The sequence below is a fragment of the Malus domestica genome, chromosome 07 (assembly GCF_042453785.1).
Source record: "Malus domestica chromosome 07, GDT2T_hap1".
Lineage (NCBI taxonomy): Eukaryota > Viridiplantae > Streptophyta > Magnoliopsida > Rosales > Rosaceae > Malus > Malus domestica.
Genome location: NC_091667.1, coordinates 15329367 through 15347306, shown reverse-complemented (window position 1 = coordinate 15347306; position 17940 = coordinate 15329367). Strand labels below are relative to the sequence as shown.

Below are 17940 nucleotides of genomic sequence, written 5' to 3'. Positions count from 1 at the left end.
TTAAACACCAGGAAGGTTTTGGGAAGTATTTGGGGATTCAAGCAGATTTTGGAGCATCGAAGAAGAAAGTGTTCGAGGAAGTATGGAATAGATTGGATGAGAGAATTATTGGGTGGGCGGAACAATTTTTGTCGCTGGTTAGGAAAGAGGTTTTGATTAAAAGTGTTGCGGCTGCTCGACCTATATATACTATGTCACGTTTTCAATTGCCTATCCAATTGGCAAAGGGAATTGAACAAGTTATTGCAAGGTTTTGGTGGAGGGATCAGAGGACAAAAAAGGGTATTCGTTGGATGACTTGGAACAAAGTTGCAAAAAAGAAGGTGTGTGGTGGGCTTGGGTTTAAGGAGATTATTGATTTTAATTTAGCTATGCTAGCTAAGGTGGGGTGGCGGCTCATCTGTAATCCAGATTCAATTTTGGCTCGAGTATTTCAAGCTAAATACTACCCTTGTTCATCATTTATGGATACACCAGTGAGGAGAGGTACGTCTTGGGTTTGGAAAGGGATTTTGCAAGGAAGGAAAATTTTGAAGGCGAGTGTACGATGGCGGGTGGGGGATGGAAGCTGTATTCAAATTGTAAAAGACCCATGGTTGCCTATACCGAGGACTTTTCGATCCAACTCACGTCATGAGGAGATGCCTACTCTTGTTGCCGATTTGGTGGATATGAAGCTTGGACAATTTTAAGTATGCCACTTAGTATGCCACTTAGTAAGTGGAAGCGGGAGGTGATTGAATTATGTTTCAGTGAAGATGAAGCTTGGACAATTTTAAGTATGCCACTTAGTCGGTTTGGATGTCCGGATCGATTGGTGTGGCATTATACAAGAAATGGAGTATATTCGGTAAAGTCTGGGTATATGGTGGCGCAAGAAATGAATAGGAATGGTGAGCTAGGACGGAAAGGTGTGGGTCAGTCTAGCATGGCTGATAATAAGGATGTGGTTTGGCGAGACATTTGGAGATTGAAGGTTCCAACCAAATTATGTCATTTTATTTGGAAGGGGTGTAGGAACATTTTGGCAGTGCGTGTAAACTTACAGCGGCAGGGGGTTCGTTTGGAGACTACTTGTCATTTTTGTGAAAATGAGGTGGAAACACAAGTACATATTTTTTTTCGATGCCCATTTGCCCGTGCTTTTTGGTTTGGTTCCCCACTTCAATAAGATGTAGCTATGGTGGCAGGGGTGATTTTTTGGAATGTTGGAAGTGGTTATTAGCAAAACATGGTAAGGAAAGGGAGGCTTGTGACCTAATGCGATGGGTGGTTGGTGGTTTATGAAGGATATGGAAATGTCATAACACCTTGGTTTTTGATAAGGTTGCCATAGAACCCCTTGTTGCCATACAATTACTTAAACAACAACAGGAGGAGTTGGTGAGATATGATGAAGCACAGGTGCAGCAATCTCCCCGTGGGGAGCAAGTGAGAAGACCGGGGTTTCATGGGTGGATCAAGCCACCTTTTGGAACTGTTAAAATTAATTGTGATGGTGCTTGGTGTAGTCAGACAGGTATAGGTGGTGTTGGGTGGGTGGCCAAGGATTTTGTGGGCATTTTCAATGGTGCTGGTGGTATTGGCAATATTCCTTGTGTCTCAAGTATTATGGCGGAAGCGGAAGCAATGCAAGTGGCTTTGTGTGGAGAGAGGCTTTACCTCTATACAATTGGAGACTAACTCCCAAGTTCTTGTTGATATGATTCATGGCCGTATACAACCGGAGGTGGTTTTGGATGGTATTTTGTGGGATATAAGTATTTTGAAGCAACAATTTGAAGCTATTGAGTTTCTAAATGCTCCTCGTGCCTGTAATGGGGCTGCGCATATGGTGGCATCTTATGTCGTGCGTATGGGGGGTAGTCATTCTTGGGATGGTTTTGAACCAAAGTGGTTGTTTAACACTTTGACTTCTGATGTAAACATTTCAATTCGTATTTAATATTAATCCAACTTTTGGCAAAAAAAAAAAGATCCTATATATATATATATGAGTGTGTGACCCTGGTTTGAGAATGAAAATTGATCGTAAATACGTGAAACTAAGTATTATATATGATTAACTTTGCTTCTTAGTAAGAGCAATTATATGTGGATATGTAGTTCTGCATGTGCTTATTGGAGACTTCTGTTATTCTAACATAGATTGAAATTTCTTGTAGGGTCAATTTAAAATAATTCAAATGTCTGGGACGTTTATGATACATGACAAGGAAGGAACTAGGCGTGATGCCATGACTGTTCATTTGGCAGATTCTGATGGTCGTGTTTTACTGGGAGCTGTAGGAGGAGCTCTGATAGCTGCCACTTCTGTGCAGGTGAGGCTTTTCTTTCTCTTTTTTTTCTGGGACGCGTGTGATATATTTTTATTTGTTTGTATGTGTTTGTACCGCTAATGTCTGCGTATCGTAACGTGCTTTTCGTATCGTAAAGTGCTTTGGTTATCCATATACCCTAAAACGAATACGTTACATTTCTTCTCTGAACATACCACCAGGTCTTCATAGGGAGCTTCACCGCAGGACCGCATCAAAGGCAGAGAAGCCCGACCAAGAACCAAATGTGGAGGAGCCCAGGGCAGAACCAAACGTGAAGACGCCCGAGCCAGAACCAAATGTTGAGACGCCCAGGCCAGAACCAAATGTGGAGACGCTCGGGCTTGAACCAAATATTGGGACGCCCAGGCCAGAGCCAAATGTAGGGCCAAACGTTGAGATGCCCAGGCCAGAACCAAATGCTGGCGTTGTAACTTCTGATGGTAACCAACTTTTTTATCCTCCAAATCCAAACTTTGGATATTCCTTAGCTCCCCAAGGAGAAGATTCGGGACAGTGGTGGAATAATCCATTCGACTCGCTAGACGATCTCAACGTTTCCCATTTTCAGTAGTGATTGAACCAGCTGTTTCACAACAAACAATCATCTTATTCTTAATGTTGGTGATTTTTGTTTTTTCTGAATGGGTTTATACAACAATTAAAATAAATACTGCTTCATGATTCTTCCGCCTTAAGAACTATATAGTATTTTGTTGTGAACATAACTTAATATATGTGATTGTGTAAGTCTTAATTAGATTGGGTTTTAGATTATCCATTATTCTAGTGATTTTTTCCTGTTAGAATACTTTTTCCTCCTAGTTTACTATAAATACAACACTGGCAGAGGGAGAATCAAATCACACAATTCCTAAGCTTTCTACAAATTATCTCTCTCATGCCGCACCCTCTCCCTACCCTTTAGAAAATTGGCCATAACACGATCAGTACGCTTCAACGATGCACTACGGAATATGAAGGGGAAGTATACAAATATAAATATACATATGTATACACACACACTCACATATATATATATATATATATATATATATATATATATATATATGTCAAACCATCATGAAATAGGTTTAAGATCAAATAAAGGCCATGCCCAATGCATAATTAGCAGGTGAAAGGTAAAGGATTGGAGTGTGTAAAAACATGACATATGTATACTAGCAGTGGCAGCTTACTAGGTTGAGCTTTGTTTCACACTTGTCGCTAGAAACTTATTTGTGTAAGGAACTAGAGGGCTCAACACTGAAGCACAAGATGGCTGGTTTTAGACTCTAAATAAGTTATAATACATAAAGTACATATTATCAAATCAGATATTGTCAAATCAAATTCATATAAGCAATGAATCATATTAAGATGAATACAACAATAACACATATCAGCAATATCACACACAATATCAAATAGGCTAAGTAGCCAAAATGGTCATTGAGATTTGCATAACTCATCACTTTGGTCCCTAACATTTCAAATTGATAAAAGTGGTCCCTGAGATTGTTCACCATCCATCATTTTGGTCCTTCCATTAAAAACACTGTTAAGTGTCCCGGAGCTCTTGGCTGGAAGTTTGAACAATTTTCAAAGTTCCGTAACTCAATCGTTTCTTAATCAAATTCAACCCATAATATATCAAAATGAAGATAGGAAATTGTAAAATAAGATTATACCAATTTAGAAGCCCAATGGCTGACCAAGATAGCCGAAAAATAGTCTTAAAGTTGACTGGTCCGAAAGAAAACTGGAAAACTCGCCGGAAACTAGGTAAACTTTAAACGTTCATAACTTCTTCAATACTCAACGAAATCAAATGATTCAAAAAAATATAGATAATCAGTAGCAGTTGCTAGAAACTCAAACATATATATGGAAATGTTGTATACCTAAAACATGCGGTGAATATGAAACAATCGATATAATAGACAAGAGAACATCCCGTTCCAAAAAATAAAAAATAAAAAAACAAGGAAACATTGTCTTATAGATTCTCCGAGTATTTTTTTTGTCATGGTTTGTCGTGGATTCAAATCAATTGTTTGACCAAGAAAAGGAAAATTCTAATTATATTTCTCATAGAGCTATATGTGTCTGCAGGCCTGATCGGCGGCAGGTTAATTGGCAATTAATATAAACCTTAATTAACTCTTAAGTCATCCATAATTATTTATGAAATAATTAATTAATGATATCTTTGCTCAAAAGTCCTACTCTTGATCATCCATCTTCCTTTATAGACCACCAAACACTCAACAGAGAACTTTGGTTTATCTGAATATTATATACCACCATCATTCCCCAAAAGTAAGGAAGCTGGAAAATTTCTCTGTAATATAACAAAAGCTTAGCGTTATTGACAAACGCGTAATTTTATATTTTACAGAATGCTATGTGGACATGCATACAAATTCATAGAATTTTTATACAGTAATCAATATAAGTAATGCATTTTATATATAACGTCCAGGAGTGGACTTTTGGCATAGTTTCCCACCAGGAAACGTTTTAGCCGTGCATTATTTAATGGTGGCCTTCTGAACTGGGCTATAAAAAGAACCCTCTAAATATTTTTCTACATGAAAATTTAGGGCAAACAAAGAACATCACTAACCTTGGTAATAGAAAGGCATATATGAAGGCAGTTTCAGCACCATCAGTACTGGTTTTCTTTCTTTTGTGTCTAGCAATCCCTCTTATCCTTTTGATTTCCTTCTCAATGTCTCTTTCGGCTTCACAACACCACAACTCTCTTCTTTCCACCTACGAATCCATCGTGGTGGCAAAATCGAATCGTGTGGCTGTATTCTTCATGTTTAATGTCATCTTTATCACAATTGTGCTAGGGAGCTTCAGGCCATCCAAAGAAGAGCTTGAATGGTATGAAGTGAAAAATGATTCAAAAGAAGAAGAACCAAAGGTTGAAGATTATTATTGTTACTATAGTAGTGATTATGAGGAGGGCAGTGAGTATTATGGTTCCGATGGTTATGATGAAGACGAAGATGATGATGGTAGTGACGACGATACTAAAAGTGAAGAATTTTTTGCTGAAGAAAAAGATAGTGACTTGGAGAGGAGAACTGAGGATTTCATAGCCAAAGTCACAAGGAAATGGAGAGAGGAGTTGCTTTATGATCATATGTTTATGGCTTCGATAGAGTCACAATCATCCAGCTCTAGCTAGCTCTAATATTTCTTCAATGCTAGTTCAATGTGAAAAACTTCAACTTATATTCTCATCAGGAAAAAAATTTTAAAAAAACAAAAGAAAAAACCTAAAATCGTTTTTGTTGTTAGGTTTTCTCATCTTTTGTTTTTCTAACCCCTTCAATTTTTTTTTTTTTTTTTTTTTTTTTTTTTTGTGCTTTAGATGTTGAAGTAATTGTGGGGTTCAATAAGTCTCTTGATAGTTCTGTTTTCTGAACGACACTGTTGGGATTCAGTTGGTGATGTAATATATGATATGATTATATGAATGATGTAAACATAGTTGCTGTGTAATATTATAATAAGAGGTATTCATCAATTCCCCCCCCTTGAACTTGTGACCATTGGCCAATTTCCCCCCTCAACTTTAATTTTGGCCAATTTCCCCCCTCAACTCTCATAATTAGTCAATTTCCCCCCTCAACTCTCATAATTAGTCAATTTGCACCCTACTGTTAATTTTTTTTAATTTTCCATCTATTCTTTTTTTTTTTCTTCCAATCTTTCTAATAACTTCCAACAAAGTACTAAAATTAACATAAACTCACCTGCATAATATAGGGTAAAATGTACAAAAACATAATACAATTAGTATGTGATATGGGTTGATTATAAGAAAAAGTTATGAATCGGGTTTAAAGCATGTAGAAGAAGAAATAATAATCCTAAACTCATGGATCAGACCTATTTCAATAAAATGGGTTATTCTTAATAAGGAGTCGAACATTATGAATTGACTAGCCATTTTTGCACTAAAGCTCGATTCTCCGCAATTTACTTGAACTTAGCTTTCACTTTTATAAAGAAAATTGTATTCACATACAAAAATGTACACATCAATCCTTTTCATTATCAATTTTGTATAGTAAAAAATCAAATAAAATTACTCCATACTGATTTATTATGACTAATAATACTATCTATGATAAATTGTAAAATTCTAAATTTTAATCTATTTGTAATAGGATAAAGACATAGGAAAATGATTAACATACATCTTATTTAGTTTCTTACACACACTTGTTTAATTCTGATCAAATTAAAAAATTAACAGTAGGGTGCAAATTGACTAATTATGAGAGTTGAGGGGGGAAATTGGCCAAATTAAAGTTGAGGGGGGAAATTGACTAATTATGAGAGTTGAGGGGGGAAATTGGCCAAAATTAAAGTTGAGGGGGGAAATTGGCCAATAGTCACAAGTTCAAGGGGGAAATTGATGAATACCTCTTATAATAATGTTGAAGAATAACAATTGTTGGACTATTTCTTGGAATTCAAGTTTTCATTTTGGAATATAATTATGAAATAATTAATTAAGTCGTCAGATCATCTAGGTGTGAGCGGATACTTATGAACTTAGCATCAGTTATAATTATGGAACAAAGAAACCGAATACAATTTAAATATTTCCCACTGAGAATATCTACCCAAAAGTCCTAGGAAAAGGCATTTACTTTTATTTCTAATTATCTTATTAAAACTTTAATCAAGGAAACAAACCTTTGAAGTCTTGAAGTAATCAGAATTATTAAGGATATGCTATGGCACCTTATTAGAGTTCATGTAGGAAGATATGTAGCATGCAGGAAATGCCATTTTCTCTCAAATTCTATATGATTATCCTAAAGTAAACAAAGACCTACTTTACTGATTCTTTGCATATATGGTTATTCAAAATCCAATTACAATGTATTCGCCTAGTTGTTCAAATCCATTCAGTCTAGTTGTTGTGGGAAATCTGTCTAGTTGTCCATCTAGTATACAATTCTAGCATTTGGTGGTTTTGGTTCTAAATTTTAAAAGGGTTGTAATTTTGTACAATTCAAAAGGAATTCATTTTTTATTGATATTTTCTTGTCACTAATTTACCACATGACCGTTGATCGAACAAATAATGAGCGGAGCCATTGAGACCAAATCCTGATTGCGATAAAACTTATATTGTGTGTTTCCACTGTTTTGTACAAACCAAACCACATAATCAATGAGATGTCAATAAATACAAGTATCTCTGCATTCGCGTTACTTTGAGCCTGATAAAGTCCAATATATTGGGCTGAAATTACATGCCTGTCTTGGTCAAAACACCATTTGTTGCCCTTAAATGTAGCAACTTAGCAAAGACGTGTTGAAATGTCTCACATCGGTTGTATTTCTGAGAAAATAAGAGTTTAAGTATCCTAATTTCACTCCAACTAACACCGAGGCCTTTTGTGATAAAACTTCACACCTGTCGAACTGTGCAAGTGGTAATTAACAAGTTGGGGACAATATCGGTATTGTAGGAAGTGGGTCTTTGGCTCGTCTCTCTGATAATTCCATATAGTATCAAAGCCAGGGAGCGGGACCGTACTACTACATGATGGGTGGGTCTCTTTGGCCCCCTTGGCCCCGCATGTAGGTTGAGTCCCTTTGGCTCCACGTGATTGTTGATGTGTGAATCTCCCACATGTGACCAACTAATTGGGACGTATTGAAATTTCCCACATTGATCATATTTATGAGAAAAGAAGAGTTTAAGTAACTAACCTCACTCCACCTAACACCAAAGCTTTTTGTTATAAAACTCCATACCTATTGAACTATGCAGAAGATAATTAACAAGTACAAGTTTGTTGGAAGTGACGTACTAAGAGAGGCTTGCTTACCCAACAAAGTCCTCCCACAAACACAATACAATATTGATGAAACTTCATAACCACCAGACAATTCATGGTTCAATTAGTTGGCAACTACAGAGGGATAATTATGATCTCAATTAAGGTTTATTAGAAAGTAATTAACTATAAGAAAGTAACTAATCAAAGAAACTCTCTTCCCTATGGGAGATTATAGTGTACTACCGAAAACAGTTCTTATTATATCTCTCATCACGTGACAATGATCTATTATCCGGGACACTTAAGAATCTCCAATTCCCTAGGGATTGAAAAAGTATTATGCTGTGGATTTTGAATACCCGTGAGAAAGCTAAACAAAATAGTTTTTTCTGCATTTTGTAACTCTGGGACAAAGTCTTGTTATCAACGCGCGGAAATTCTTCCGTGTGGTTGCCGTGTCCGGCAGCAGGGACTGACCTGTTCAGATTAGGCACAGGGTCTTCTGCAATCCCAGAGCCAAACGCATGCAGATGCGGACGCGGATAAGTTAAGTCTCCTTAGCATTTCTCGTTAGTCTAATGCTAAAATAAACAGTAATTCGCTCAAGTCAACTGAGGAATTCCTTGCCCACCCAATCACACTAGGGGTGGGTTCGGTTTCCTTCGGTTCGGTTTTTGACTGAAACCGGAAACCAAACCGAAATTACTGTTTAATTCGGTTCGGTTTGGTTTTTCTTCGATTTTTTTTCGGTTCGGTTTTTTTCGGTTTCGATTTTTTCGGTTCGGTTTCAGTCCGGTTCGGCTTTTTCCTCTTTTTTTTATTTTTTATTTATATATATATATATATATATATATATATATATTTGGTTGGTAAACTAGCCCCCAAACAGCCCAAAAGATCCAACAAACTGTAAAGGCCCAATACATACAATACAACAAAAAATAAAAACCTAAGCTTTCACTGCAGCACCCGCCGCCGAGCATCCAAAACCCTCGCCACCAACCAACCGACGCCTCACCGATTGCAACATCCAAACATGAGCACCTGTTTGAACACAGCCAAACAGACGAGCAACCAACATAGGGCTCCACAAAGACAAATCCAAGAACAACATCGGTCAATTTTCCTTCAAAAATTCACAAACCATCAATCCAAACAAATATCAGCAACTTCAAAAATTCACAACCAAAAATCCAAACAAACATCAGCAACATTTTTTTAGATGATCAAAAAACACAAAAACAAAAAGAAAGATTGATTAAACAATTATAAGAAAATCCAAACAATTATATTAAACAAACATCAGCATAATTCATTGGGTTTTGCAACTTACTTTCTTTTCGCCATTTTTGATCTCACATATTTTGTATCTTTTTTTATCCCAAGAAAAATCATATTTTTCACGAGGAAACCACCGAGAAAGGGATTAGATTTTGGGTTTTGCAACTTTCAATCAGCAGTGAGTTTTGGGTTTTGTATGATCCCTTGAATCTGCCCTGTTATGGGTGTTGAATGAGATCCAGGCGGAATGTGGTAAGAAAAAAGTTGTCTTCTTTTGGGCCCTCTGATCTTGAATATTTACCAGGAAGGATAAAGGCCAGAAGGGTTGGAGGAAAGTTGCGTTTTTGGTACAACTCACAAGAGTGTACAGAGAGTTGGTAATTTGCAGCAAAAAGGAAGGAAAGATTGTTCCTTTTTTGGTGCATTTTCTGGGTTTTTCTCTTTTGGTGGGTGGAAAATGAGATTGCAAGTTGAAGAGTAAAACTAGCAACAAAGAGGTACTTGGAAGTTGGAATGGACTGAGAAGCAATGAGTTGGCTATTCTCAAGTTTACTTGGTATTTGCAACAAAGAGGTACTTGGTATTTGCAGGGGGTAACAATTCCAATTTTCGAACCCAATCATTCAATCACAAAATAAACAGATCTACAAGATTGGGAAAAAAATCGATGAAATTGATACAGCTAGAGCAACTTTACGAACCTGAACTTCTTGAATCAGGCATCGCAGCGGTGGGAGAGAGAGAGGTTGAGAAGTCAGAGAAGATGAAATGGGAATAAATGGGTGGACGGCTAGGGTTTGTGTTTAGATATGTTATAAATATAAGGAATTAAAGATCCAGAATCAATATAAATATTTTACTAATATAATTATAGCAAACAAAGCTTGCTGTCAAGTTGGCTGAAGCAAATACTCATCAACCAGGAGAGAAGGGGTTCGAAACCTCTAACAGGTTTCTCAAATTTGTGTATGATTTATATAATTAATATATATTATATATAAATCGGTTCGGTCCGGCCCGATTTCTAGACCACCGAAACCGAACCAACCTCTTTCGGTTCGATTCACCTAGTTCGGTTCGGTTTTTTTTTTTGTTCGGCGTTCGGCTCGGTTTTTTTCGGTTTTCGGTTTTTTAAACCCACCCCTAAATCACACATATTGTTTTTCTCTTTTCTCCAAACAAACTTATTGAATTCTTATTGTATTAAATGGGATTAAGTACGAATAACCACTAATTTTTTTATGAGTGATTTCAAAGTCTAAACCTTTGTAAACATATTCTTAATCAACGATATTATCTATACTAAAAGGAGAGGAAGTGGATTTAGCCTTATAATGGACTAACAATAATGCGATTCAAATTCACCTTTGACGAGAATGGAAAGAAGACCTTTCACTTACAAATGAAGAGGAATACCCTTAGACCGTAGTACTAAGTGACAACCTTTGTAAACATTTTTAAAAAAAACTACCTAACGTTGCTTCCCCAATTGAAGTTGTTTACCCAATTGAAGTTGTTTTCTTAATTGGAGTTGGTTTCTCAATTGGAGAAAAATACATAACTAGATTCCAATTAGGATTAGTATTCCTTATTGAAGAAGACCTTTATTATGTCTATACGTATAAATGGGCTATTGCACTAGTTTTGAAGTGGAGCAAAACAATTCAGTTGTATACTACTCAAAGACTTAGAGTGAGAGAATATTGTAAGGGCAAAGGGTTTGCAAGAGAAAAGAAAATAGATAAAGAGTGTATTTCTTGTTCTTATTCTTTCAGGTTTTTCGTTAATTCTAAATCCTAGATGCTTGTCAAGATTATCCGTTGTAATCATTATTGATACAGTGAAAGATTGTTGTTGCCCAGTGGACGTAGGCACATATAGCCAGACTACGTTAATTCTTGGTGTTGTTTGTCTTGGTTCTTTGTTTTTGAATTCCAACTTTCTTTGTTTTTCTCATGCATAAACGCGATAATCACAGTAAAATGGAAATTATAATCATTTTAATTCTTGAAACATAGGAGTAGAAACTAGTTCACTTCTAATCATTCTCATTTATTTACTAACACATAAGAAATTAAAAATAAAAATTGTTACCTTCCCTAACTATCCGTAATCAAATACCTAAATATCAGGTTTCATATCAACTAGGTCATTTCCTTACTTTCCTTTTTCTTAGTTCTCACATTCCTTACTTATTCCATTTATTTCTGTTAAGTAAACAAGCCCTAGTTTTGGTGAATTTTGAAAACTAGACATATTTTCTACCACAAAAAGATTGTTAGCCTGCCTTTTGTTATTTTTACAAATTTAATAAAAAGTTCATGTAAACGTTCTAATATACCCTTGAGTTAAAAACTAATACCCTTCTCCCAAATCTTTAGGGGGAAGAGAATCATTGGTGACTATGTAATGGCATCGTTTGGTGCAAGTACTAGATTCTAATTAGACTTGGCATTCGTGTCGTGTGTTTCCGTGTTCGTGTCGTTTTCGTGTCATACCCGATATCTTAACGGGTCGTGTCGTGTAACACCCATTAAAATAAACGGGTAAAATGACCCAACCCGAAATTGACCCTATAATATTAACAGGTAATATGACCCGACCAATTACCCGTTAAGGAAAATATATTTTAAACCAATAAATAATCAAATGAAAAACATAATACTAAATAAGTATATACATACCATATTATCACATTCAAAACATAAAAACACATTTGTCTTTCAGGTATTACATATATACATACCCAAAATAAGAGCATAATAATTTAAAAAAAACATTAGAACATTACAAAATATCAAATGTTCAAAAGATTTGCAAAATTAAGGGAGTTATGTTTCAAGGTTTGGAACCTTGCACATTTTCTTACAATCAAACTCTTCAATTTTCATCAATCACCATGGGAAACAGTATTGGAACTTTGGCTTGATATATTGTCTTCAAGAGTTATATTGATGATATTTTTAGTGAGGCTTTCTACATTAGCACTCTCTTCTCATTTATCCTATGGCTATTGTTTAAGTAAAGTCTTTAATAGTTTTTTAATTAATGTAGAAGTGTGAAAAATATAGAAACAATATATAAACGCTCGTAATGACAAGCTTTACAACTTTCGTGAAGGGCTTAACTTTGAAATGTGCCACTATAATTATATAAATCATAGATCAAAATTTAACTGTCGATTGTTGTTTACATTTATGCTTCATTTTTCTCACCAAATTTTGTTTTTTCAGATTTTCTTTTTTGAAAATATGATCTATTAGAGGATACATGAAGATGAACGGTTCGGATCATTGATATTATGTTCAGAGTTTTACCGTTAGTGAAAATATTACTTGGTGTTTATAAAGTCTCTACAAACTATATAACATCGACTCATATTTCAATTAACCGTAAATATCGGTGTAAACACGAGAATTTCTGCGATGAACGAGACAAGAACACGTGTACAAAATAATATTTGTATTAATGATTTAGGGGTTACAATCTCTTCTACAAATTTAGCCTCTGATTTTATCTTTGTAATGGGTAGATTTGTTGATGTTGTTGATCCAAAAGGCCGTCGGGGCTTGATCTTTAGGATGAACGGATGATGAATGATGAACACTTTCTTCAAGGCCCGTCGGGGCTTGATCTTGAATTAGTGGAAGTTTCTTCAAGGGCCGTTGGGGCTTGATCTTGAAGGAGGATTTTGACAAAGAACGAAGAGGGCTTTCTTGATTCTTCGGGATTTGCTTGAGAGCTGTAGAGTTTCGAGGCTTCAAGGCTTTGGTGTGGTATGAATTCTCTTCCAATTTGAGAGTAGAGAAAATGTGTGTGAATTCCTCCTTCCCCTTATTGCTTGATGGAGAAGCCTATTTATAGGCTTTGAGAATGAATCACCACCATCCATTTGTTTGGTGAAGTAAGTGGATGTTGTAGGTGGGATGAGTGTATGATGTATGTGAAGTGAGTGTACGATGTAGGTGAAATGAATGGGGGTTGTAATTTTAATACAATTGTCAATACTTATTTCACCGAAATTTTAATGTCTACAATCGGGACGTGATATCAAAGATCCGAACCATTCATCTTCCTACATCCCCTAGAAGATCATGTGTTCAAAAATGAAATTTTAAAAATGAAATTCAATATAAAGAATAAAGCCTAGACGATAATCGACAGTTAAATACAAATTTAAGGTTTATGAATTATAGTGTCTGATTTCGAAGTTGACCTCTTCACAAAAGTTGTAAAGCTTGTCACTACGAGTGATTGTGTGTGTGTGTGTGTGTGTGTATTTTACATTTCTTACACTTCTACAATTATTATTATTATTTTTATTATTCTTATTATTTTTACACTCAAATTAAAAAACACTAATTCCTGACGGTTTGAAGGGTTTTAAAAATCTAAACGATAATGTAAGTGTAACCATTGTCTACTCGTGGAGGAATGATGAATCACGAGTGTTTATATATTCTTTCACATTTTTCATACTTGTAAGGATGTCTTGCCTATACTTATACTATACTAGTTGATTTTAATTTTGGACAACATGTTAAGTAAAATGACACACCCCGATCCTAAAATCAAGGTGTGTTGGCCGTCACGTGGGTGTGACGTAACCAAAAGTGCGATGATAGGAGCATATTTATGCGCCTTACTTAGCTAGTTCTTATGCATTTATGTTGTGTTTTCTTAGTTAAAGTAGTCTTTTAAGCTATTTTCATGTGTTTTCAGGTTTTAGAGACAAAGTGAGCAAAAGGATGCAATTTGGAGCATTTTGGAGCAAAATTGGGCTAGAATGGAGTTCATGCACATGAAGCACAAGGGATGGACGAATTTGAAGGATTGATGAAGCTAGGAATGTGTTTTGAAGTTGAAGAATTGAAGATACAAAGATTCCTAATTGAAGTGGGAAAGTGCTTAATTGAAGATGAAATCCTAGTTGAAGATGGATTCCTAGTTGAAGTTGGATTCCTAGAAGATTGAAGTTTCCTACTCAAACAAGGTTTCCTACTTGAAGAAGGGAAGTTGAAGCCAAAGAATCAGCTCAAGTGAAGAAACCTTATCCAAAACATTATCCAAACCCTATCCTATCCAATCATATCTTATCTTATCCTATCCTAATCCTATCCTAATTTAATTCCAGCTGCATGGGGGATTTATTTTCAGATTAGGACACATTAAAATTGGTTTCTAGAAGCCCTTATCCACTCCTACAAAGGTGCCACACCTTATCCCTTTTTTTTCTAGAAATCAGCCACAAAACAACCTTTCTAGAAGGCCTTATCCCTTGTCCTACAAAAGTGACGCCCCAAACCTTTCTAGAACTTCTAGAAACCTGATTATTCCTTTCCCCCTTGGTTTCTAAAAGCCTTAGCCTTTTCCTTCAAGGATTGTGTGTTATTATCCTATACAAATTAGGCTTTTAAATCCTTTTCCTTTGCTACATAGGGGCTGCGAATTTCAGCCTATAAATACCATCCTTTGCTGCACCATTTATTCACCATCCTCTACCATATTTTCACTACACCATTCACCCAAACATCCCTCATTGTGCCGTGAGTTTGCAAGGAAAAAAAGGAAGAACTCTTGGAGTCGTGCATGCCATTCAAGGAGCTTGGATTGTGGAGCGATTCTAGGTGTTTTCTATCTTTGTTAGAATGTTTAAATTTATTTATCTTTGTTTATTTGCGAACATGAGGAACTAATTTCTTTATAGTTAGAGGGGAATTCAAAGCCATGATCATATGTTTTATATGACTTGATTTCTTCCAATTATGATTTCATAAATCGTGAATGTGGTTTACTTATCTATTTGATTGATAACTTGTTCTTGTGTATTAATTAAGGATGCATACTTGGTTCGCATGCATGAATTTGATGCTAGAGTATAAGGGAATTTCACCTAATCGTTATTAACTTATATTCATAAGTAGTAAAAGTCGCTAGTCACGATTGTGTTAAGTAAATCCTTGGCAAGAGTAACATGCGTATCCCATAGTTATGAATGCCTCGTCAATGCTTATGATTTCCATTGAACTTAATGATCTTTGATATGTGTCTCTATCATGCGTATTCCATAGTTAGGGTCCTTGATAAGAATAATTTGGTTGTAATGCGTATCTCATTCAATTCAATGAATCTAGGGAAATCTAAGAATTAATTGGTCAATCTAGTTAATTTGGGGCATTGTCATTCATTGTTTATTGAAAGAGTAATTGGAAATCGAGTCGTATGCATATGTTTCATGTGTGGAGAAGGAACCTTCTAACTAGCCTTTCACCATCTTAATTTTCATCAAAACGTTTTTGTCAAAGTTTGTTTTCAAAGTTTCTGTTTTCAAAGATAAATTCGTCCAAAATCAATCCCCCTTTACTTGGTTGAGTCATAGTAGTTAGAAATCACTTTAGTTTGTGTTTTTAAGTGTCTTAGGTCAAGTTAAAACCAATTTTCGTCCAAGTTTGTGTCTAGTGTTCAAAACTGCCCAGATTGTGGTTTTAAGGCAGTTTTGAGTGTTTTTGGGCTGTTTTGAGTCTTTTGGTTTGTCTTAGTGTTTTAAAGTTTAGTTTTGCATTCTTTGAGTCTAGTTTAGTGTTTTAAACTAGTTGTTACGTATTTGAGTCAGTTTTCAAGTGATTTTGCAATCCCTCATAATCCCCGGTTTAGAACGATCCCTACTTACATACTTTGCTACAATTGATAAAAAGAGGGTTAATTTGAGTGTCAACATAATTTTCACATCATACGACGCGGAAGCAATAGATAAGAACATAAGAATAATAAAAACCAAATACTAGCAATAATAACCAAGTAATGTGCTAGAGTAAGTTTAAGTGTGAAACACACAAATTCAGAGCATAAGTACTAGGTGCAGTTGAGTAGGACCATAACTAAATTACAACACCCGCAGGTGAGTCCTACATTTATGTAGTCTGTCAGAACGCCGTGGGAATCCTCGTGGGCCACCAACGCTGCTAACTAGAACCTGGAGGGGCGCAAAACAAAATTGAGTAGGTCAGTAAAACCAAAGTTTTTCAAAAACATTTCGTTTAAAACATTTCTAACCCCTCGCTGTAAAACCTGTATACTTTCCCAGAAAATAACATAATATGCATATACTTCATCAAATATCTCAAATCACCAATCTTTATCAAAACCCAGAAAATATGCCATACCATAAATGTCAATAACAGATTAAGAATGCATCAATATAACAGGTGACATAATGAATCAACCGGAGACCCTGCAGTTGGTCATGTACGGTTAATTCCATAGCTCAATATCCAAACTAACCGGAGTCACCACGGTGACATGTACGGCACTACTCTGCACATAAGTCGGAACTACCTGAAGTAGTCTGTACAACAAGGATGGTGTAATAATACGCTCTAGTGCTTCTCTCATCAATCATCTGTGCACATAATCTAAGGTCACCTACCAGTCAGAACCACCTCTAGTGATCTGTACGACTAGCATGTCGGAACTCTCTCATGGTCTGTACGATGTGCACCTACTTGGATCCAAGGTGAGCGTGCGGTGCGGGTGAATAATATAAGCACTAACACTAGGGGTGCAGGTTATGAGATCTCAACACAATTCACATCATCAATGATTCACATGAATAACATAAACTCACATGATACTCACCTGTACGTCCACAGAACCATTTCACATATATATGCATCAATTACTAATTCATATAATTCACAATATGCATGCATGGCATTTTAAAAACATACTTTCATTTAAATTCAATTTCTAGGAGAAATCAATAGTATATAGGTAAATACAGAAAATACTACCCACTCACTGGTAAGTCGAAGGGTCTCGTCCTCGGGATAGGTATCACCTATATGCGAAACAACTATAAGAACGTTAATTAAAGCACATAACCGACAATTCGTAATAACTTCTCATACGGTGCTCAATTTGGGTATATGAATATACCACAGTGACCTACTCGACGTCACGGACGTCGACATATTTTTAAAATAATTTTTGGGCTTGTCACGCGCCGGGATAGGCACGGGTCCACGCGCCCCCCACGCGCATCATCCCCTACCTCCAGTCGCCGGAAAAACTCGCCGGCGCCGGAAACTGGGTAAACCTGCAATCACCCTTTTCTCGCTCGATTCTCAACCATTTTCCATGAAATTTTCACCAAAATGTCCTAAATCACGAGGGGAAGAAGGCTATACCTCTTTGGAGCCTCAAAACCTTCGAAAATCACGTCAGGAAACTTCACCAAAACCGGCCACCTTCGAACTAGGGTGTCCCGACGTCCAAAACTTCCAAACGAACGTCCCCGAGCTTCGTGGGAACTTCCTAGAGCTCACTATGAGCTTGGATTGTCCTAAAAACCAACCATTACAAAGTTCATGAATAGTACTCAATTCGGACCTTGAGTTTTCAACGTGAAAACGAAGGGTTTCTTACCTGAAAATGGTACCTTTAAGTTCGTAGGGCACTCACGAACACAATGGTGCTAATTTCCATCCATGAAGTTTCAAGGGTTTTTGGGTCGGTCC

General features: G+C 36.2%; 2 long non-coding RNA genes across 2 annotated transcripts in view; both read right to left on the bottom strand.

Annotated features, from left to right (window-relative positions):
- The window catches only part of LOC139197346 (uncharacterized), an 86890-nt gene that overhangs the window by 50816 nt on the left and 18134 nt on the right, over positions 1 to 17940 (bottom strand). The gene's annotated exons all lie outside the window — the stretch shown is intronic.
- Positions 9019 to 10350, bottom strand: LOC139197384 (uncharacterized). The gene is made up of 2 exons (XR_011582758.1): positions 9477 to 10350; positions 9019 to 9269 (listed from the first exon to the last, which is right to left on the bottom strand). It is a non-coding gene; the product is annotated as an uncharacterized lncRNA (long non-coding RNA).